This window comes from Dendrobates tinctorius, unplaced genomic scaffold, assembly GCF_039654945.1.
Source record: "Dendrobates tinctorius isolate UK_male_01 unplaced genomic scaffold, ASM3965494v1 ptg000046l, whole genome shotgun sequence".
NCBI classification, from domain to species: Eukaryota; Metazoa; Chordata; class Amphibia; order Anura; family Dendrobatidae; genus Dendrobates; species Dendrobates tinctorius.
In genome coordinates, this window is record NW_027361714.1 from 22039959 (window position 1) to 22062783 (window position 22825).

At 45.2% G+C, this 22825-nt stretch overlaps 1 protein-coding gene across 1 annotated transcript in view; it reads left to right on the forward strand.

The window, feature by feature from the left end:
* Positions 1-6630: 6630 nt before the first annotated feature.
* The window catches only part of LOC141089389 (uncharacterized), a 93396-nt gene continuing 77201 nt past the window's right edge, over positions 6631-22825 (forward strand). Inside the window, exon 1 of the mRNA XM_073575749.1 lies at positions 6631-6797. The gene's annotated coding sequence lies outside the window, so the exon portion shown is untranslated. The remainder of the gene's footprint in view (positions 6798-22825) is intronic.

Below are 22825 nucleotides of genomic sequence, written 5' to 3' on the forward strand. Positions count from 1 at the left end.
CAAACTGTCCACTTAGGAAGCAACACTGACAATCAATTTCACATGCTGCTGTGCAAATGGAATAGACAACAGATGGAAATTATTGGCAATTATCAAGACACCCTCAATAAAGGAGTGGTTCTGCAGGTGGGGACCACAGACCACATCTCAGGACCAATGCTTTCTGGCTGATATTTTGCTCACTTTTGAATATTGGTTGTGCTTTCACACTCGTGGTAGCATGAGACGGACTCTCCAACCCACACAAGTGGCTCAGGTAGTGCAGCTCATCCAGGATGGCACATCAATGTAAGCTGTGGCAAGAAGGTTTGCTGTGTCAACGTAGTGTCTAGAGGCTGGAGGCGCTACTAGGAGACAGTACACTAGGAGGTGTGGAGGGGGCCATAGGAGGGCAACAACCCAGCAGCAGGACAGCTACCTCAGCCTTTTGTGCAAGGAGGAACAGGAGGAGCACTGCCAGAGCCCTGCAAAATGACCTCCAGCAGCCCACAAATGTGCATGTGTCTGCACAAACGGTTAGAAACAGACTCCATGAGGATGGTCTGAGTGCCTGACGTCCACAGATGGGGGTTGTGCTCACAGCCCAACACCGTGCAGGATGCTTGGCATTTGTCACAGAACACCAGGATTGGCAAATTTGCCACTGGGGCCCTGTGTTCTTCACAGATGAAAGCAGGTTCACACCGAGCACATGTGACAGACGTGAAAGAGTCGACGTGGAGAGCGATCTGCCTGCAACATCCTTCAGCATGACCAGTTTGGCAGTGGGTCAGTAATGATATGGGGTGGCATTTCTTTGGAGGGCCACACAGCCCTCCATGTGCTCACCAGAGGTTGCCTGACTGCCATTAGGTACCGAGATGAGATCCTCAGACCCCCCTTATGAGACCATATTCTGGTGCAGTTGGCCCTGGGTTCCTCCTAATGCAGGACAATGCCAGACCTCTTGTGGCTGGAGTGTCAGCAGTTCCTGCAAGATGAAGGCATTGAAGCTATGGACTGGCCCGCCATTCCCCAGACCTGAATCCGACTGAGCACATCTGGGACATCATGTCTCGCTCCATCCACCAATGTCACGTTGCACCACAGACTGTCCAGGAGTTTGCGGATGCTTTAGCCCAGGGCTGGGAGGAGATCCCTCAGGAGACCATCTGCCGCCTCATCAGGAGCATGCCCAGGCGTTGTACAGTAGGGAGGTCATACAGGCACGTGGAGGCCACACAATACTGAGCCTCATTTTGACTTGTTTTAAGGACATTACATTCCACTTTAATTTTGTGTGACTCCAAATCCAGGCCTCCATTGGTTAATGAACTTGATTTCCATTGATGATTTTTGTGTGATTTTGTTGGCACATTCAACTTTGTACAGAGCAAAGTATTCAATGAGAATATTTCATTCAGATCTAGGATGATGTTTGAGTGCTCTTTATTTTTTTGAGCAGTCTAGTTTTCATAGACAAGCGCTTGAAGAAATGGTGAGTCCCTTGCTGTCCCTATTATCACTACAATACCTAGAAAAATCCCTCCCTTTAATGTTGTGCAGTCTAAATGAGCAGAATGGCCCACCAACAAGGCGTGTCTCCTCCTGAAGCACCTATGGACTCTGAACGTAGAACTCCATAGGCCAACAGAACCAATAAAAAAAGGCCAACCACAGTGCAAGAGAAGCGTAGTCACACATCTAGGAAGAATAATTCACAGGGAACATTGTCAAATTACACTTAGCCCAATCCTGGTGACTGATTCCCTTTATGGAATCCGAGAACAGCATAATGTAGGGACAGAGACCCTGAGTCCAGCCACGTCACTTACTGGGCTGCATGTTGTAGTTTCATATAATCATTGTTTTATCAGCTGGAGATTATCACTAGAGGACTAGTAAGAATACGAAAGAAAAACTAATAAATATACAGTATATATATGTCTCTATTTTTATGTATTCATGTCATATAAGGCATCTCCAAAGAAATATATTTTATTTGCCCTATACTAGTAACCCTGCTGGCAAGTTGTCCAACCCGCTCCCATCACTTATTGTCAGCTTTCTGCCTATGCACAGTGTACACAGAAGGCTGTCAATCAGTGGGGTTATACAGAGCACAGCACTCCGTGAACTGCAAGATCTGCAGCAAATAAAACTGATTTTATCAAAACTGCATCACCCAGCAAGGCCGGAGTCACGCCGCCGTGTAATATGGCCGCTTGCTGTGTGATAAAATGTTGCACTCAGCCCAGTGTTCTACTATGGGGCAGCTCAGATCTGCCATTTTCTCATGCCGATTCGGCAGCGAGACTCCGCTCGCTCGCACCCAACATCACACTGCACTCGACTGCAGTGCGATATACGCCGGCAGCAGGGGAGATGGAAGAATTACTTTCTCTGTCTTCGACAAAAAGGAGAGAAAGAAATAGGCCATGAGCAGGGGATCACCCTGAATAGGACATAGAATATATAATACAAATTTTATTAAACACAGCAAACAGCAAAAACTCTTAAAAACATTAAAAATGGTCACAAATGTGACACATACACAAATAATACAATGCTCATAATAGAGCAACCCACCTGCTACCAACTATCACCCTCACCGAGAAAGATGCCTATATCCCTAGGTCCATGTAAACAGGATTCTCAATAGGAGAATTAGTAAGCCCACACATAGGTAATATAGAGCATAGAGTCAGAAACACCAATAATATACAAATACAATGAAAAAATGATGCACTTCCAACCCAATAATTACAAAAAACAGTACAAGGGATAATGTAAACCCAAGAAGATGCTGATCACTATGAGGTGTACAAAAAAGATGCACACTAAATAGACCTCATATATGTGTAGAGGTACCCCAGCCCAAGATCAGGCATAGGGAACATCAAGGACCAGATCAGCCAGACCATTAGGGGCTAGAGAGGGTCTAAGTGGACAGAGAAAATCTCCATAACCACCCCAAATGATAACCACAGGTAGAGCCAGAGGCCCGACGCGTGTCGCCACTCTAGGTGGCTTTGTCAGGGGTACCCTTGATGTTCCCTATGCCTGATCTTGGGCTGGGGTACCTCTACGCATATATGAAGTCTATTTAGTGTGCATCTTTTTTGTACACCTCATAGTGATCAGCATCTTCTTGGGTTTTTTGTAATTATTGGGTTGGAATTGCATCATTTTTTCATTGTATTTGTATATTATTGGTGTTTCTGACTCCTATGCTCTATATTACCTATGTGTGGGCTTATTAATTCTCCTATTGAGAATCCTGTTTACATGGACCTAGGGATATAGGCATCTTTCTCGGTGAGGGTGATAGTTGGTAGCAGGTGGGCTGCTCTATCATGAGCATTGTATTATTTGTGTATGTGTCACATTTGTGACCATTTTTAATGTTTTTAAGAATTTTTGCTGTTTGCTGTGTTTAATAAAATTTGTATTATATATTCTATGTCCTATTCAGGGTGATCCCCTGCTCATGGCCTATTTCTTTCTCTTCTTTTTGTCAAACATATGTACTATTTAGGTCTAGGTTGGATCCCCTTAATTATCCTTTCGGTGGTGCCCCCATTTCTTTGTTTCTCACTTTCGCTGTCTTCTCCGCAGCGGTGCTCTTATCCTGCCATGCGAGAGAAGCGGAGCATGGAGCACAGACGACGCTCGCTCGTAGCAGAGCTGGAGCCGATGGTCCTTAGCATATCGGATTCCATACGCCAGTGTGACTCCAGCCTTAGTGATGAGTTGCTGGAATGTGGGTTTATGCCCCTACATCATGCTCCCGTCAGATGGACTGGGCAGCAATAACCAGGTGACAGATTCCCTTTAAACCTATTGTAGATCACTGTTCTTTGATTATGATTCATGGCAAAAATACACGTTTTGGAACATGGTGTCAAAAGCAAAAAAATAAATTATCAATTTTTTTTTTCATATATTTTAGTAGTAGAAGACAAAAATTAAAGTTTGGCATTGCTGTAATCTTATTTGTCTAAAGAATCACGTCACCAGGGCATTTTTCGGGATAATGAACTCTGCAAAACAAAAACCTCAAAAAACAAAATTGCAGTTTTTTTTTCACAGTTTGAACCCACCTGGAATTTTTTTTCTAATTTTCCAATAAATGATACAGTAAGATGAATGGCGTTAGGGCTAGTTGTGCCAAAAACAAACCCACATACGGCTGTCAACGGAGAAGTAAAAAGATAACTTAGGATACACGCCATTAGGCAAAGGATTCAGTTTTCAGCTGTCATTTTCTCCCCTATCTGTTGGAGGATCTCTGTGATGATGCATGGCGACCTGCAATCATCTAACCAAGGTTACCAGGCTCGCTGGAGCGTTCTGATAACATGTGGGTTTAGAGAACTTCACATTTGTCAGCAGACTAGAGGTGGCCAACTGTGCAAAACCCTGGAAAGCCCAACATCATCTAATCACAATGTTCTCCAATGATGGCAAGTGATTCCTGTAATAGCTGGAAGGGTTGCTATTTCTTAAAGGTTTATTACAATGGCTAGAAGGTGAACCTCTCCTTTAATTATGGGTCACTAGCTGAGAAGAGAGCAGCTGGGTGAGTAGGAAATGAAAGGTTACCTCTACGATGAGGCGCTCTCATGGGTTCAGCTTGTGCATCCCAGTCATGGACCAGAAGAACGTGCTATTATCTGATCGTATATGGACAAGTGGCGTCTATCATAGAGTTACAATTAATGACATTTGTGATCAGTCTGTGCAGATAAGAGAGAAGCGAGTGCACTGCTACGTCTGACTCGTATACTAAGGAACCGTTGTTTTAGTCTCTATTCATAAATCAATAGTACACGTGAAAATAAGCGACTTAGGCCGGTTTCACATTAGCGCTTTTTCAGCGCACGCACGGCCGGTGGTAGCTCCGCCCCCGAGCCGGCTCTCTGCCCGGCGTGCCCGCCCCTTGCTTGTAGCGCCGCCTACTAGCGGACAGCGGCGCCTGCGATCGGCGCACCCTAGTTGCGCTTTGACCTGCGCTGCGCACTTTTGACGGTGCGCCGTGCGCGCCAAAATCCGAAAAGTTCGATTTTGGCGCGCACGGCGCACCGTCAAGAGTGCGCAGCGCAGGTCAAAGCGCAATTTGCGCACGATCTGCGCACCCTATGCTAAAGATAGGGTGCGCCGATCGCAGGCGCCGCTGTCCGCTAGTAGGCGGCGCTACAAGCAAGGGGTGGGCACGCCGGGCAGAGAGCCGGCTCGGGGGCGGAGCTACCCCCGGCCGTGCGTGCGCTGAAAAAGCGCTAATGTGAAACCGGCCTTAGAATCAGATTTCTCTGGCGAGATATGTTACTATCTCCTTCCAGACGGATTATTCATCCTTAATGCAAGGGATAAATCTGTCTTCAGCGAATTCAAGTTTTCCCCTTAGATGACAGTTGGTGCTGATAACGTTCCATGGAGAAGTGTAACGGTCATTTTAGAATGTCTTGCAGCACAATGCCCGGGTCTGCCTCTAATGCAGGAGGAAAGAGAAGCAGATTTTTCTGAGATATGTTACAACGTTTCTTACGGTACATTGATTTATAAAATAAAAATTAAAACATTCGCTCAACCGATCACGGGTGGCAGCAGTGATCTGTTTCAGCCAGTGATTGGCTCAGAGGGCATTCCTGGTGGGGCAGATGGGTGCAATATAATGGGGGGCACTGTAGCATACTCGGGCATCAGTGACGGTGCCAGCTGTGACATTTCGGATTGGAGACTGTTAGAGGACAAACTGGCAGGGCATGCCGCATCATTCCTGAGTACTCATATGGTGGGCCACCATTTTTCTTAAAGAGGTTGTCCACTACTTTTTTCATTGATGACCTGTCCCGAGGATAGGTCATCAATGTCTGATCCGTCGAGGTCCAACACCCAGCACCCCAGCCAATCTGTTATTGGTGTCGGCTGCCAGACAGAAATACTCACTGATGGCGCTGCTCAGTCTACTGCTAGTGGCCGCGGCGCAGTACTGCATCTCCGCCTCCTATTCCAACCAATAGGAGGTAGATGTGCCATACCCTGCCATGGCCACTACCAGCAGCGCCATTAGTACTTCCGGCTGACACAGAGAACAGCTGATCAGTGGGAGTGTTGGGTGTCGGACCCTGGTTGATCAGAAATTGATGACCTATGCTAAGGATAGGTCATCGATGAAAAAAGTAGTGGACAACCTCTCTGAGTGGTCAGTCCTTTTTACCCAGAAGCAGAGTCATCCGCATTGGTTAGGCCTGTTTCACACTTCCGTTTTTGTGTCCGCCAAACGGATCCGTTTCCGTTTTTTTGACGGAAACTGATGCAAACGGATCCGGTTTTTTAAAAACGGATCCGTTTTTTTGACGGATCCGCGGTAACCGTAATGGAAGTCTATGGGACAAAAAAAACGGATCCTGCAAAAAATGGCGGATCCGTTTTTTTACGGAAAACAACGGATTTTGACGGATTTGAAAAAACGGAAGTGTGAAACAGGCCTTAGCGTTGGCTCTCAGAAACTAAAGGTAAAGCTGTAATTTATTGGTTCACTGCCCCTTTCCCTAAAACGAATGAATTTTCTGATTAGCCAATAAAGGTATCACTCCTTGAATACATTAAAGGTGTCCCCATTCTCCAGGAATACAGGGTGACGTGCCTGTCACCAAGCGGACAAAGCCTGGAAGCAGGGGGATGTGGCATGGCAGAGGGGCACAACATGGCTGACAAAGCAGCAGCAGCCCACCAACTCGCAGTGTCTGAAGCATCCACAAGGGGGCGCTCACTGCACACATTCTCACCACGGACAGAGTTTATTGACCGGATGGGTAAGACTACATTATGCCTTATAAAGCGACGGAGCGCTGTATTGGGGCAGCGGCTGCCACCGGAGACCCAGCAGTGTGAGGAATGTATAGAAACGGAAGTCTGGGCCCAGAATAACAACAATAACGTGTTTATTCTGCCGCTACTCGGCTCTCTGGCCGCCTCCATCACACCGGAAGTAGCTGCAGCCATGGCAACCGGCGCCGCGTCCTCCCGCCTACAGGAAGCGTGAGTGACTGCACAGAGAGGAGAGGCCGCCGGCCGCCGTGTTCGGGTAGTGTACACATTTGATAATACAGGGGGCAAACCACGAGCTCCTAAAATGTCGCCCCAACACTGCTCTTGCGTAGAAAAGGATGCGCCGGCGCCTGGCCGCGTGAGGTACAATGTATTGTAGGGCACCTAGCCGCCACTAGATGGCAGTGCTGCAGGGCAGACTCCTATATAGAAAAGAAGCTCTGCCTGTGCCTGTAATTGGGTGTAAATGTCATGTGACCCGCACATAGAATAACTATGACTACCGAGGCTGAAGTTGGTTTCTTATTTGTCAGTTTCTTATTCGGCAATTTTGTCTTTTCTGTTTTGTATAGGTTTAACAACAAAAAATAAGGATCACATTAATAGCATACAATGCAGTGAGGTGCCCTGATGTGAATACACACAAAAACGGGCATCAAAGTGGGCAACGAAGGGCGTTAAACAAAGGGTTAAATGACTTTGGGCCACTGATCTCACACTAAGAATACAAAGATGTGTAATGTGAGATCAGGGGCCCAAAGTCATTTAACCCCTTAAAAACTTCAGTTACTTCTTCAAATCTGTGAACATTGACTGTCTGCCCACTTTGATGGCAGTTCTGATGCCCAGAACCCATTTGGGCCAGGCTGGAGAAACCTGGTTTTGATGCCGGGCTCATATGTCCACAGTGTGAGATCAGTGGCCCAAAGTCATTTAACCCTTTCTTTAACGCTCTTTGGTGCCCACTTTGATGCTCATTTTTGTGCCAGTTTTATAGTTTTTGTAGTTGTTTTTAAGTGTATTCACATCAGGGCACCTCGCTGCATTGTGTTTTATTATTGTTATGCTTTTTTTGTTGTTGTTAAACCTATAAAAAAAACAGAAAATAAGAAACTGACGAAGAAGAAACCAATTTCAGCCTCGTCTTTGACTATAGGATACCCATCCTCCACTAAAGGCCAGCAACCCTAGTAATTTAATCATCAAGGTGATTGTGTGTTCTAATGATAAACATAACTTTGTACAATTAATGTGAAGCATCTACCTTCCACTGACTATAGAGAACAAGGGAAATAGCAGCATCGGTAACATAAAATAGTGCAAATTATAGGACCTTAATGGCCTGGAAGAATAAATACACTACCTTTCAAAAGTTTGTGGTCACTTAGAAATTTCCTTATTTTTGAAAGAAAAGCTCAGTTTTTTTCCAATGAAGCTAATATTAAATGATTCAGAAATACACTCTATACATTGTTAATGTGGTAATTGACTATTCTAGCTGCAAACATCTGGTTTGTAATGCAATATCTTCATAGGTGTATAGAGGCCCATTTCCAACATCCATCACTCCAGTGTTCTTATGTTACTTTGTGTTTGCTAACTGTGAAAGAAGGCTAATAGATGGATAGAATACCCTTGAAAACCCTTTTGCAAGTACAGGGGTTGGACAAAATAATGGAAACACCTAACGTTTTGGCATCATAATCTTCGAACATGTTATAAACATGCAAACCGTGACATATGGTAATGTTTTGTAGTTGATTAATTGTGTCATGTGATATGTGTATGTAAATTAACTGAATTGTAATAACATTGATGAGAACCTGATAAAATGGCAGACCTCTCGGGTTTTCAAAGAGGCCAAATTGTTGGTGCTCGTATGGCAGGCGTTAGTGTAACAGAAAGTGCCCGAATGCTTGGCGTGTCAAGATGTACTGTCTCCAAAGTAATGACTGCGTTTGAAAGAGAAGAAAAAACGTCCGCAGCAAAGCACAGGTCCGGCCGAAAGTCGAAGTTGACTGAGAGAGACCATCGGACTCTAAAGCGAGTTGTGATAGAGGATCGCAAGACCACGGCTCCAAAAATCACTGCTGAGCTCAATGAACACCTACAGAACCCAGTTTCCACGAAAACTGTTCATCGGGAGCTGCACAAATCTGGATTCCAAGGAAGAGCTGCAATTCGAAAACTGCTGCTCTCAATGACAAATGTTTCCAAGCGTTTAGAGTGGTGTAGAAACCTCCAGATTAGGTCCCTCGAGCAGTGGAAACATGTGATATTCTCAGACGAATCATCGTTTACCATACTTCCGTCCTCTGGCCGAGTGTACGTTTGAAGACAGCTGAAAGAAGCATTCCATCCAGACTGCCTTCTCCCAACCGTAAAACATGGCAGAGGTTCTGTGTTGATCTGGGGTGCTATTTCATGGAGATCCGCCGGGACAATGATATCCCTTCATGGAAGAATTTACAGTCGAGATTATTTAGGCATTTTGGGCGACCAAGTGCATTCCATGGTTCAAGCACTGTTCCCGGAGGGGAACGCCATCTTTCAGGATGATAATGCACCAATTCATACAGCTAGAATCGGTAAAGCATGGCACGAGGAACATTCTAATGAAATTGAGCATCTCATCTGGCCCCCACAATCCCTCCCCAGATGTCAACATTATTGATCATTTATGGTCGATTTTAGAGATTCAAGTTAGACGTCGATTTCCGCCGCCATCATAGCTCAAAGAACTGGAGGGTGTTTTAACTGAAGAATGGGCTAAAATTCCTTTGGAAACAATTCACACCTTGTATGAATCCATACCTCGGAGAATTGAGGCTGTAATCGCCGCAAAAGGTGGACCAACACCATATTAAACTAAATTTTGTTGATGTTTCCAGGTGTCTCCATTATTTTGTCCAATCCCTGTATGTTAGCACAGCTGAAAACAGTTTGGATGATTAGAGAAGCTATAAGCCTGACATTCCTTTGAGCTAGTTGAGATTCTGGAGCATTACATTTGTTGGTTCCATTAAACTCTCAAAATGGCCAGAAAAAAAGAACTTTCATGTGAAAGTCAACAGTCGATTCTTGTTCTTAGAAATGAAGGCTATTCCATGAGAGAAATTGCCAAGAAACTGAAGATTTCATACAACGGTGTGTACTACTCCCTTCAGAGGAGAGCACAAACAGGCTCTAACCAGAGTAGAAAGAGAAGTGGGAGGCCCTGCTGCACAACTGAGCAACAAGACAAGTACATTAGAGTCTGTAGTTTGAGAAATCGACGCCTCAAAGTTCCTTAACTGGCAGCTTCAATAAATAGTACACGCAAAACGCCAGTGTCAACATCTACAGTGAAGAGGTGACTCCGGGATTCTGGCCTTCAGGGCAGAGTGGCAAAGAAAAAGCCATATCTGAGACTGGCTAATAAAAGGAAAAGATTAATATGGGCAAAAGAACACAGACATTGGACAGAGGAAGATTGGTAAAAAGTGTTATGGACAGACGAATCCAAGTGTGAGGTGTTTGGATCACACAGAAGAAAATTTGTGAGATGCAGAACAACTGAAAAGATGCTGGAAGAGTGCCTGATGCCATCTGTCAAGCACGGTGAAGGTAATGTGATGGTCTGGGGTTGCTTTGGTGCTGGTAAAGTGGGAGATTTGTACAAGGTAAAAGGGATTTTGAATAAGGAAGGCTATCACTCCATTTTGCAACGCCATTCCACACCCAGTGGACAGCGCTGATTGGAGCCAATTTCATCCTACAACAGGACAATGACCCAAAGCACACCTCCAAATTATGCAAGGACTATTTAGGGATGAAGCAGGCAGCTGGTATTCTATCTGTAATGGAGTGGCCAGTGCAGTCATCAGATCTCAACCCCATTGAGCTGTTGTGGGAGCAGCTTGACCGTATGGTACGCAAAAAGTGCCCATCAAGCCAAACCAACTTGTGGGAGGGGCTTCTGGAAGCATGGGGAGAAATTTCTGCAGATTACTTCAGCAAATTAACTGCTAGAATGCCAAAGGCCTGTAATGCTGTAATTGCTGCAAAGGGAGCATTTTTTGATGAAAGTAAAGTTTGAAGGGGAAATTATTATTTCAAATAAAAATCTTTTATTCGAACCTTGTCAATGTCTGGACTAGATTTTAAATTCATTTGGCAACTCATTTGATTAATAAAAGTATGAGTTTTCATGGAAAACACAAAGTTGTCTGGGTGACCCCAAACTTTTGAACAGAAGTGTACATATATTTATCAAGATATCTATAGATGTATTCTATTCTGTGTATGCATTTGTGCATATATACAGCTCTGGCAAAAATTAAGAGACCACTGCAAAATTTTCAGTTTGTCTGATTTTTCTCTTTATAGGTATATTTTTGAGTAAAATGTAAATTGCTCTTTTATTCTATAAACTACTGACAACATGTTTTCGAATTTCCAAGCAATAAATTTTGTATTTATTTTCAGAAAATGAGAAATGGTCAAAATAACAAAAAAAGCAGTGCTTGCAGACCTCAAATAATGCTAAGAAAACAAGTTCATAATCATTTAGAAACAACAATACTAATGTTTTAACTCAGGAAGAGTTCAGAAATTAATATTTTGTGGAATCACCATGATTTTTAGTCACAGCTTTCATGCGTCTTGGCATGCTTTCCACCAGTCTTTCACACTGCTTTTGGGTGACCTTATGCCACTCCTGGTACAAAAATGTAAGCAGTTCTTTGTTTGATGGCTTGGACAATCCATTTTCCCCTTGATTACATTCCAGAGGTTTTCAGTGGGGTTCAGGTCTGGAGAATTGGGCTGGCCATGACAAGGAAATGATGTGGTGGTCCTTTATCCACACATTGATTGACCTAGCTTTGTGGCATGGTACATTGTCCTGCTGGAAAAACCAGTCCTCAGAGTTGGGGAACATTGCCTGAGTAGAAGTAATCAATTGTTTTTCTAGGATAACCTTGTATGCGGCTTGATTCATACGTCCTTCTCAAAGATTACCCTGCCCAATTCCAGCCTTGCTGAAGCATCCCCAGATCATCAGCGATTCTCCACCAAATTTCACGGTGGGTGCAAGACACTGTGGCTTGTACGCCTCTCAAGGTCTCCGTCTAACCATTAGACGACCAGGTGTTGGGGTGTTGGGCAAAGCTGAAAATTAGACTAATCAGAGAAGATTACCTTACTAAAGGCCTCTATGGTCCAATCCTTATGGTCTTTGGCAAACTTAAGCCTGGCTCTCCTTTGTTTCTCATTGATGAAAGGCTTTTTTCTAGCTTTACATGACTTGAGCCTTGCTTCTAGGAGCCTGTTACGAACTGTTCTTGCCGTGCACTTCACCCCATCAACCATTTGCCATTCCTTTTGTAGGTCACTTGATGTCATCCTGCGGTTGGTGAGTGACATTTGAATAAGATGACGGTCATCCCGGTCAGTGGAGAGTCGTTTTCACCCTCTGCTGGTCGGTAGCTTTGTTGTCCCCAATATCTGCTGCTTGACCTTGTTGTAATGAACTGCCATCTTAGAAATTTTAAGGATGGAGGCAACATGATGCTCACTGTATCCCTGTTCTAGGAAAACCAGAATTGAGCCCTTCTTTTCCTCACTCAAGACTTTTCATTTCAATGCCTTTGGCATGGTTAAAAGTTATTTTTTCATTCCTATTACTTTTGGGATATTACTAGTACTTGATTTGCCATCCAGCTTGTCTTATTGCAAGAGGATTGTGAACACCACAGCAGGGTTTCTTATACTTTCCTTCATTAAATAAGATTTGGTTCAGGTGATCACCTAATCAGAGGCACGTTAAGTAGAATGAGGTGTCCTCTGGTTGGAATTCAACTGACACTGGAATGGAATGACTGTCAGACATGTAGAGAAGATGATTTTTATAAAACGGTGCAGTAGTCTCTTAATTTTTGTCAGAGCTGTATATATAGAGGATCCCCAAATCCTGGTGTGAAAAACTTGTTACATCATTCCCAAGAAGACTCATTGCTGTACTAGCTCAAAATGGTGCTTCTACTCAATACTGAGCAAAGGGTCTGAATACTTATGACCATGTGATATTTCAGTGTTTCTTTTTATATAAATTTGCAAAAATTTCTACATTTCCGTTTTTTTTTCAGTCAAGATGGGGTGCATAGTCTATATTTATGTGAAAAAAATAACTTTTTTTTAATTTACCAAATGGCTGCAATAAAACAAAGAGTGAAAAATTTAAAGGGGGCTGAATACTTTCCGTGCTAACACTGTGTGTATGTATACATATTAATCCCCAATCCCCACAGTTTAAAGCGTGCCCTAAAAATGCATTTGTTCAGACTGGCCTATCGCCTCAGCGCATTAACCCAAATATCCCTGTTTGGCTCATTCAAATTGTTTTTTACCATAACCAGGTTCCTCTCATCATGTTCTCACATTTATGCATTTAATAGCCCTCTGTGTCTGTACTGGTACATATTTAGACTGTTAACTGGTTCATGCAGCATCACAGGAACACCCGCTTCTTTCACTAATGCTGGTCCGAACAATAAAAGCAATTGCTTGTGAGCAGGGCCCTCATTCATCTTGGTATCAAAACTGCCCTCACCTCTGCTAAACAGGCCTACTTCACAACCCTCGTATCTTCCCTATCTTACAACCCAAAACAGTTATTCAAAACTTTTAGCTCCCTCCTCCGCCCACCACTGCCTCCTCCAACCTCCCTCATCTCTGCCGAGGACTTTGCCACACACTTCAAAAACAAGATTGACCAAACAAGGCAAGTATTCATCACTCAACCACCACAACCCCTTTGTATACCAGACCAATGCCCAAACCCCATAACCTCACTCTCCAACATCACTGAAGGGGAGCTTAATCGCCTCTTCTCCAAATCGTACCTCACAACCTGTGCACTTGACCCCATCCCATCAAACTAATCTCCCGATACCTTCCCTCGCGTAATCTCCGGTCCTCCCAAGACCTCCTTCTCTCCTCCACACTTATTCGCTCCTCACCCAACCGCCTCCAAGACTTCTCCCGAATAGCCCCTATTCTCTGGAATTCTTTGCCCCAACAAGTCCGACTATCAACCACATTTGGATCCTTCAGACGGAACCTGAAAACCCACCTCTTCAAGAAAGCCTACAGCCTGCAATGACCCCGCTACCTCCTTCTCTCTTACCACTACCGGTGATCTCACCTCAACCAACACCGAAACTGCTGCAACCCACCAACCTACTGTCTCCTTCCCCACCATCCTGTAGCATGTAAGCCCGAAAGGGCAGGGTCCTCTCTCCCCTCTGTATCAGTCTGTCATTGTTAGTTTGTTTACTGTAAGTTATATCTGTAATTTGTATGTAACCCCTTCTCATGTACAGCACCATAGAACCAATGGTGCTATATAAATAAATAATAATAATATATCTGTTTTGATCTATGTATTAATTGCTATGCTGTAATGTCTATTGTCTGTAGAAGTCCCCTCTGTAATGTAAAGTGCTGCGGAATATGTTGGCGCTATGGAAATAAAATTATTGTTGTTTAATATATATATATATATATATATATATATATACAGTATATATATATTCACACACAGTGCTGCTCACCTTTATTGGCACACCTTCATTTTTTTCATAGACTGTACAATATCTTCAAATAAATGGAAATGTAGTCGTTATATCCTCAGAATTTTTTAATTAGTGGTCCAAAGTAATACAACAAACAATAAGACATTGTTTTTCAACTTACATGTTGAAATTTAAAAGAAGAAACAGAATCAACAGCATGTGCAGCAATAAAAGTACCCCTAATTAATACTTGGTTACACACCCTTTGGCATTGTTGATAGCCTCCAACTGTTTCTTGTAGCCATCTATAAGCTTCTTGCACTTCTCAGCTGGTATTTTCTCCCACTCTTCCTGTACAGTTTTTTGAAGCTCTGTTTGCAGGCTTCTTTTTCCCAATGGCAGATTTCAGCGCACCACAAAGATTGAAGGATTGAGGTCAGGGCTCACTGATGGCCATTTTAAAACAGTCCATTTTTTTTCTTTTTCCACCATTCCTGTGTTCCTTTGTGTTTGTGCTTTGGGTCATTTACTTGCTTGGAGTAACAATGATCTTTGACTAAAACCAAGTTTTCTTACACTGGGTAGGGCATTTTGCTCTAAAATCTCTTGATAATTCTCTGATTTCATGATTCCTGTGATATGGTCAAAGCCTCCAGTACAAATGCAGCAAAGCAACCCCATAGCATTATGGATCCTCCACCATGCTTAATTGTTGGTAGGGTGTCTCATTGCGCCATCTGTAAACAAACTGTTGTTTTGCTTTGCCAAAAAGGTCTATTTTTGTTTCATCTATCCACAGAACATTTTCCCAGAAGGATTGTGGTTTGTCAAGGTACTCTTTGGCAAAGATCACATTTTCCTTTTTTGGTCTTTTCTTCAGCAATGGTTTATTCCTTCGCCTTCTTCCATAAAGCTCTGCTTGGTTTAGTGTGCGGCATATGGTACTTGTTGAAACCAAGACCACAGACTGTTCCAGGTTGACCTTGAGGTCTTTGGATGGTTATCGTGATTATTTTCCACCATTCGCACCAACCTTCGAAGACATCTCTTGTCAATTTTCCTCTTTCCTCCACATCCAAGGGGCTTCTTGATGGTTCCATGCTTGGTAAAATTCTTAATAACATTGGGCACTGATGAAACTGGGATGCCAAGATTTTTGGAGATGGCTTTATACCCTTTGGAAGTCTTGTGTTTGCTAATAATAGCAGTTATGATGTAGCTCCTTTATCTTCACCATTATGACAAAGGAACAGGGCCTACAATGTGCCTTTTTAAAACACTGAAATCATCATTCATTGGCTAATTAATTTCACATGGGCATCGACAATTAATCACAGGTGATTCTCACTTGTGATTTACCACAGGCGAGGCAAAATGTGTTTCCATATTAATTAAATGTAAAGGGTGCCATTTTTTTCAGGAGATATTCCACATTATGTACTTAAACTTCATGGGTGCCAATAACGATGAGCACGACTGTATATATACAGCTCTGGCAAAAATTAAGAGACTACCACATCAAAACCCTATCATTGTCATCCCAATCTCCAGACCTGAACCCCATTGAAAAGCTCTGGAATGTAATCAAGAGGATGATGGATAGTCACAAGCCATCAATCAAAGAAGAACTGCTTTCGTTTTTGTGCCAGGAGCAGTGTGAAAGACTGGTGGAAAGCATGCTAAGATGCATGAAAGCTGTGATTAAAAATCATGGCTATTCCACAAAATATTGATTTCTGAACTCTTCTTGAGTTAAAACATTAGTATTGTTGTTTCTAAATGATTATTAAATTTATTATTATAACGCTATTTATTCCATGGCGCTTTACATGTGAGGAGGGGTATACATAATAAAAACAAGTACAATATTCTTCAACAGTACAAGTCACGACTGGTACAGGAGGAGAGAGGATCCTGGCTGTGAGGGCTCACAATCTACAAGGGCTGGGTGAGGATACAGTAGGTGAGGGTAGAACTGGTTGTGCAGTGGCTTGGTCGATCGGTCGTTACTGCAGGTTGTAGACTTGTCAGAAGAGGTAGGTCTTTAGGTTGTGTTTGAAGGTGTTTATGGTAGGCGAGAGTCTAATATGTTGTGGTAGAGAGTTCCAGAGTAGGGGGGATGTGCTGGAGAGATCTTGAATACGATTGTGGGAAGAGGGAAGTAGAGAAGGAGATCTTGTGAAGATCGAAGGTTGCGTGCAGGTAAGTACCGGGAGGCGAGGTCACAGGTTGTGGATGCCTTTGTATGTCATGGTTAGGATTTTGAACTGGAGTCTTTGGGTAATGGGGAGCCAGTGCAGGGATTGACAGAGGGGAGAGGTCAGGGAATAGCGGGGGGACGTGTGGATTAGTCGGGAAGCAGAGTTTAGAATAGATTGGATGGGTGCGAGAGTGTTAGAGGGGAGGCCACAGAGCAGGAGGTTACAGTAATCAAGGCGGGAGATGATGAGGGCATGGACTAGGGGATTTTGTAGATTCTTGGTTGAGGAATGTACGGATTTGGGAAATATTTTTGAGTTGAAGTTGGCAGGAAGTGGAAAGGGCTTGTATATATGGTTTGAAAGAGAGATCAGTGTCAAGGATAACCCCGAGGCAGCAAGCTTGTGGGACTGGGGAGTGTGGGCAGCCGTTTATTTTAATGGATAGGTCCGTTGAGGGGTCGAGTGAGATGGGGGAAATATGATGAGTTATGTTTTGTCCATATTAAGTTTTAGAAATCTGGCGGAGAAGAAGGATGAAATAGCGGACAGACATTGAGGGATTCTGGTTAGTAAAGTGGTGATATCTGATCCAGAGATGTAGATCTGTGTCATCTGCATAGAGGTGATACTGAAAGCCATGAGATTCTATGAGCTGTTCCAGGCCGTAGGTGTAAATGGAGAAGAGCAGAGGCCCTAGGACTGAACATTGTTATCCTCCGACAGATAGGGGGCACGGTGAGGAGGTGGTGTGTGAGTGGGAGATGCTGAATGTCCGGTCTGTTAGGTATGACGTGATCCAAGATAGGGCCAAGTCTGTGATGCCAAGAGATGAGAGGGTCTGTAGTAATAGGGAAAGGTCCACTGTGTCAAAGGCAGATGACAGGTCCAGGAAGAGGAGAACAGAGTAGTGTCACTTGGCCTTGGCAGTTAATAGATGACCTTTGTTAGGGCAGTTTCAGTGGAGAGGTGTGCCCGGAAGCCAGATTGTAAGCGGTCGAAGAGGGAGCAAGAAGAGAGGTGAGAGGACAGTTCAAGATGGGCGTGTTGTTCCAGTAGTTTTGAGGCATAGGGGAGAAGTAATATGGGGCGATAGCTAGATACAGAGGATGGGTCAAGAGAGGGCTTTTCGGGGATAGGTGTGATTGAGGCATGTTTGAAGCTTGAGGGGAAAACACCAGTTGTTAGTGATCGGTTGAAGAGATGGGTTAGGGTTAGGATGAAGACTGTGGTGAGGTTTGGGATGAAGTGGGATGGGATTGGGTAAAGTGCACAGGTGGTGAGATGTGATCTTGAGAGTAGAGTAATGGTGGAGAAGTTGATTTTGGAGGAGGAGGGCTGGGCAGTTAGGAGGAAGGGCTCTGGGGATTGTCGAACAAAACTCTCTGATATCAATCTTATGCATAAAAAATGAGGCAAAGTCTTCAGCTGAGATGAGTGGAGAGGGAGGAGGTGCTGGGGGACGGAGGAGAGAATTGAAAGTGCTGAATAGCTGTTTAGGGTTGTGAGACAGGTAGGATATGAGAGATGAGAAGTAGGTTTGTTTAGCTGTGGCGAGATGGCCTTGAAAGTAGTGAGGGACTGTTTGAATGCAATGAAGTCCTCTTTGGAGTGGGATCTTTTCCATCTCCGCTCAGCAGCACTGGAAGCCCGTCTCAGTTCTTTGGTCAGGATGGTGTGCCAGGGCTGCCTGTTGATTTTGCGATCTTTGGTATGTGTGAGATGGGCAACTGATTCCAAAGCTACAGCTATTGTGGTGTTATATAGAGTGGCAGCGGCATCCACATTGTGTAGGGAACTTATGTCTGTAAGAGGGAGAAGTTTAAGACTTCTGAGAGGGTGTGCAAGTTTGTGGAGTGGGGACTGTGGACCTGGAGAGGAGAGGGAAGAGAATGTAAGTAGGTTGTGGTCAAAAAGAGGTGAGTTAGAGAAGTTAGATAGGGAGCAGAAGCAGGTAAAGATGAGGTTCAGTGTGTGGCCATCTTTGTGAGTGGCTGCAGAAGACCATTGAGTGAGGCCAAAGGAGGAAATGAGCGATAGAAGCTTAGTGGCAGCTGAGAGGGAAGTGTCAATGGGGATGTTAGTCATTCAAGATGATAGTGGGGATGTCAACGGAGAGGAAATGAAATAGCCAGGTGGTGAAGTGGTCAAAGAACGTGATGGCTGGACCTGGGGGACAGTAAATGACAGCCAGTTGGAGGTTAGAGGTGGAGTAGATGAGCACAGAGTGCACCTCAAAGGAAGGGAGGGTAACAGAGTGGTAGAGGGATTGGGCTGAAGGAGCAGTTATCTGACAGGAGAAAACCAACTCCTCCACCATGCTTGCTGCTTGGGTGGGGGATATGGGAAAGGTGGAATCCACCATATGAAAGTGCATCAGGAGAGGCACTGTCAGAGGGGGTGAACCAGGTTTCAGTGATGGCGAGTAAGAAGGTTTGTTAGTAATAAAAAGATCATGGATGTAGGAAAGTTTGTTGCAGACAGAGCGATTGTTCCACAGAACTCCTGTTATTGGGATGGGAAGCTGGGGCCGGGCGAATGGGTATAAGGTTAGAGAGGTTACAGAAAGTTGTGATAGAGTGTGGATGGAAGGTTGAAATGACTGTGTGGATGTGGTGAGGAGGACCAGGATTTTGAGAGATATCACCAGCAGTGAGAAGGAGCAGAGAAAGTGTTAGCAGGTGGGAGCAGGAGAAGGCATGAGGCGGCTGTCTGTGTTTGGAAACAGAGGATTGTAAGCGAAGGGACAGTTCTGTTGAGGAGTTGAGATGGATGGGAAGGATTGAAGAAGGGATGAACAGTTCCTTACTTTGTGTAGGGATTAGGGGGGTTAGCAGAAAGTGCATGATTATAGGCATCAGAGTGAAAACAATCAGAAACATTGCTTACAGTGATTGTATCCAGTTACCTTCAGTTCCCTTCTGGTTCAGTTCTGGAATAATTCATATGTCACACTTGTATGATACACACTTATAGGTTACTGTGCTATGCAATATATGTGCTACAAAGTGCATTCAGTTGTGAAGCAGAGAGGAGTGGTATGTGCTCATCTTGGTCAGAGAATTAAGAGTGGACCAGATACATGTGATCAAGCCAGAGTAAACAAGGTCATAAATAACACTGGGGTAAAGCAGGAGTTAGTTGAAAGACATACCAAGTGAATACTAGGAGCAGAACTAAGAAAAGTCTGTGTGGAAAACTGTGTGACGCACCTGTGTGGAGAATAGACAAATAGACATGCTGGTTAGAGTTGAGCGAAACGGGTCGGTCAAATTCATAAGTCGCCGACTTTCGCTAAAGTCATGAAACAAAACCCAACCATAGCGTGAGGTCGGCCATGAGGTCGACGACCAGAGCGCCAAAGTCGCGTTTCAAATTATGCTTCCAGCGCCCTTTTTCATCCAATGATGGAGGACGCACACTGTGGGCAACGCAATGACATGGGCAGCGGTCACCACCATCTTTGAGAAGGCCATGCAAGTGATTGCCTTGCTTTGTGTAGCGTCACAGGGGCTATAAAAGGGCGTGCACGCCGACCGCCATCTTCTGCCGATCTCAGCATAGAGAGAGGTTGCTGCTGCTGATTCTGAATAAGGGAGAGCGTTAGGCAGGGAAGAAGAAAAAAAAATGCTGCTGGTAGCAATTTTCACTGTACAACACAGTTTGTGTGCAGTGACAGGGGAGAATATATTTTTGTGCATCAGCTCTGTTGGTTATTAGCCTGCCTTATAAGGCTCCCCGATAGCTGCATTGCTGTTTGCACACTGCTGTGCAAACTGCTTTTTTAAAAGCAAAAATACTTTTCTTCCTCTTTTCTGCACAGTTACCAAGCATTCATTTTTCCACACTTTTGTGTGCAGCAGTCCTGCTTATTAGGCTGCCTTCTGCCATACTTGGACTGAGAGCATCATTGTCAGCCTCCTAAAATCTCTAGGGAGATTCAAATTATCCCCAATACTATATACACCTTGTACCTTGTCATACACCAGCCAATTTCAGCCTGTTAAATTGAGGTGTAATCTATAGTGGGCCTGAGATAATAGTTCAGTCTCCTAAAATCTCTAGGGAGATTCAAATTCTCCCCAATACTATATACACCTTGTACCTTGTTTTACAGTACCATATAGCTGGTGGTATTTTGGGCACATTTTCCCAAAAATGATGAAGTATGGTGGAAGAGGCCGTGGAAGTGGGCTGGGGTTGCCAGCTGGTACTGATGGTGGTGGTGGTAGTGGTGCATCTGCTGGTAGTGGCACAAGCACAATAGCACCTAAGGCAGGAGGTGTTGAGCCTGCGTCATCGTCTGGCTCCACAAGGCCTCGAAGGCTCCCTTTTCTGGGAGTAGGTAAACCGCTTTTAAAGCCGGAGCTTCAGGAGCAAGTTTTGGCTTACATTGCTGACACAGCCTCCAGCTCTATCGCCTCCTCTTCTGAAGTTTAAAAAAATAAAAGCACTGAGTCGTCAGTGGAGGCTCCTGGTCAGGAAGAACCCCTTTCCTTGTGTCCTTCACCCCCATCAAAAGTGAATGATGCAGCAGACCACACTTCACATTAGTCCATGTAGCTCTTTCTCACATACCATGCCTGAGTTATCAAGTCAAATCGTGAATTCCCTAGTCCAAGATGAATCTGACATGGAGTGTGGGTCGCCAGCCAGGGCAGTGGGGTTAATCGGTACCGGGCCGGTGTCTCAGAGGGATGTGTCACGGTGGTGGTGACCCGGTCCGTGACCCTGGGCGTCCATGCAAAGGGGTGAATTACGTTTATAGGTGAATGATACGTGATTCCACCTGTGGTTTCTGATCAGATTGACCAGCGCTGCAGTGTCGCTTCTCTGGGACAGATGTTGTGGTGCAGCTAAGATGTAGAAGCCCTGCACAGGTAGGGCCGTAGTCGCAGGGCAAATGAAAGAGTTGGTAGATGGTGTGCAGTGCAGGATGTGGCAGAGCCGTGCGCCAGGCGCAGAAGAAAGATGACAGACAGTCGTGCAGTTCCTTTACCTGTACTTGGTAAGTGCCGTCCAGTACCCAGAGTACAGATGGAGAAGGAGTTGGTCAGCCTGGAAGCAAATTAGGAATTCTCTCTCTGCAGATAGGTAGTGTAGCCTCCGTTCTAGCGCTTATCTGAGGTACTCGCAGTACTGAGTTCACTGAAGTTCCCCCTGTTGACTCTCTTTTGGAACTTTCTCATATGTCAGGCAGCCGTAGCCTTTTCCTTCTGGCTCACACACGTCGCTGCTGGGGCCTCCGAGCCTTAGTTGGGAACAGAGCATTTACAGCTGCTTCTTCGGTTTCTGCTGCAAGACCGTCAGTGTCCCTACAAATTCGGAGACCGGAATCCAGACCATGCGCTCCAGCTAGGAGTGAGCCTTAACTCTGCTCATCCTCCAGCTCCCCTTCTGACGTCCACACACTTCCCCTTCCCTTCACAGACTGCCCTAACTTCTCTCCTCCTGACCACAGAGAGCAGCTCCTCAGCAGTCAGGTTCAGAGCTCTCCCTGCTGGCCTGGAGTGGGAACTGTGTTGTGTGTTGGTTTAACTGCTAGAGCAGGGGTCCCCAACCGCCGGTCCGCGGCCCAGCACCGGGCCGCTGCAGAGCCATTGCCGGTCCGCGGACACAAGGGGAGCCAGGGGCGGTCAGTGGCGTAGCGGGGGCTGGGTCGGCGCGCAGCAGTTCTTAGCGGCGGCCAGGGAGCGATCAAGCAGCTCCGCTGCCTGCAAGAGGGAATAGCAGGAGCGGAGCTGCAAGGACCCGTCCAGCTTCCTGCCCGCCTCCCGCGCTTCCTGTCTCTGACACAGAGAGGAGAGCGCGGCCGCTGCTGTGTCAGAGTGAGGAATTGCGGGCGGCGGGCAGGTGAGAGGAGAGAGGTGGTGTCTGTGTGTGTATGTATAATGTGTGTGTATGTATGTCTGTGTGTGTGTGTGTGTGTGTGTGTTGGTCTGTGTTTGTGTAGCCTGGCCCTGGAGGAGATGGGGACATGAGGAGAAGGCCATGAGGGGAGTGATGGAGAGACGGCAGTGATGGGGAGAGGGGAGTGATGGGGTGAAGGCAATGATGGGGAGACAGCAGTGATGGGGTGAAGGCAGTGATGGGGAGAGGGGAGTGATGGGGTGAAGGCAATGATGGGGAGAAGGGAGTGATGGGGTGAAGGCAATGATGGGGAGAAGGCAATGATGGGGAGAGGGGAGTGATGGGGTGAAGGCAATGATGGGGAGACAGCAGTGATGGGGTGAAGGCAATGATGGGGAGAGGGGAGTG